Source organism: Bombina bombina, chromosome 2, assembly GCF_027579735.1.
Source record: "Bombina bombina isolate aBomBom1 chromosome 2, aBomBom1.pri, whole genome shotgun sequence".
NCBI lineage: Eukaryota > Metazoa > Chordata > Amphibia > Anura > Bombinatoridae > Bombina > Bombina bombina.
This window is the reverse complement of record NC_069500.1, coordinates 1,129,440,533-1,129,441,851: the sequence shown is the minus strand read 5'-3', so window position 1 is coordinate 1,129,441,851 and position 1,319 is coordinate 1,129,440,533. Positions and strand designations below refer to the sequence as shown.

Below are 1,319 nucleotides of genomic sequence, written 5' to 3'. Positions count from 1 at the left end.
TGGGGTTTCTGATTGGCTGGTCCTGTTAGTGTGCCCAATCTTCTTGGGCGTTCACCTGCGGGTGCTGCCCTCTTTTTATTTGATCCGGTAGGATGTATTTATTTATTTTCGAGAAGCTCATGTCTGTTATAATTTTTCCGTTGGGAAACATTTCTTCTCTGGAATTTGATACTAGCAATTTTGTGGTCGCTTGGGCACTTCCGCGGACGTTGCATGTTAACATTGTTATGTCTATAGTTCCTTTAGTCGATTCCTATTGGGGTTTCAATGTTTCTGTGGCCTGGGTCAGTTCTGAGTGCCCTATGTAGCAGGCTGGTCCTGGTCGGGTGCTTTTTTCTGTTCCTTAAGGTCTATATCAGCCACGTGGTGCCGGTATAACTGGCTGTCCTGGTTGGGTGGTGAGTTGCTCACTCAGATGAGGAGTTTGTTATACTCTGGTTTATCTTCAGATTGAATAAAGCTTTTGCCTTTACTAAAGATTTCCGTGGAGAGGAACATCCATGAGTTTTCCAAAAAAATGTTTTTGAAGATCTGCCCCTTGCTGGGCTAAAACATGGTAGAGGAGGCCTTTTCATACTTAGACGTCAGGCTGGTTCTCGTTTCTTCTTCTGGGTGGGGCATCAGAGAGATTGTACTTAGTCCTCATTGTCCTGTTCCTGATTATTGGCGGGGTTCCAGAAGTGGATCCTGCTAAAGATTACTCTGAGGGTTCCGGAGGTCCTTTGGCCTCGGAGCTAGGGTTGGAGGTTTAGATGACTCCTTAGACATCCAGGTTGGTGTGATTTTTATCTCCTCTATGGTATACTTATTGGATGTATTTTTTGAGGCCTTGATTATGGTAACTCTTCCTTATGGGGTCGAGATGTCTTAGGCTTCTTTTTGCCCTTCTTGGGGTTGGTTGGGGGGCTCCTCTTGTTCGGGAAGGTCGGGCATTTACAGCATTTTTCTTCCTCCTACTTTTCTCGTCTGCTCACATGTTTTTGGGGCTCTGGAGAATGCGTTTGTTTCCGCTGTTTCCTGGAGCTGCCCTTAAGATCTCTCGGTTTTATCTGTCACTCGCCAGGAATTGTGAGGCTCGTCCATCATTGATTCCTTGAGGTGTGTGGATTTCCGGGAGTTTGATCCTGAAGGGATTGTTTGGAGACAAATTTATTTTCTCAGGCTAGATTATCTAGTTTTGAGCTCTATCTTGGGGTGTTGTTCCTCGAGCCTTTAGGAGATATGCTCTCTGTCTCTGGGATGTTTAGCGAATGTCCAGTGTCCAAGGACCTTTGGATGTGGCAGGGGTTGCATCTCCTTGGGTACAGGTTCTCCGTATG

General features: G+C 45.9%; 1 non-coding gene across 1 annotated transcript; it reads left to right on the top strand.

The window, feature by feature from the left end:
* Window positions 1–429: 429 nt before the first annotated feature.
* On the top strand, window positions 430–548 carry LOC128650617 (U5 spliceosomal RNA). Its single transcript, XR_008400895.1, has one exon. It is a non-coding gene; the product is annotated as a U5 spliceosomal RNA (small nuclear RNA).
* The last annotated feature ends 771 nt before the right edge of the window (window positions 549–1,319 follow it).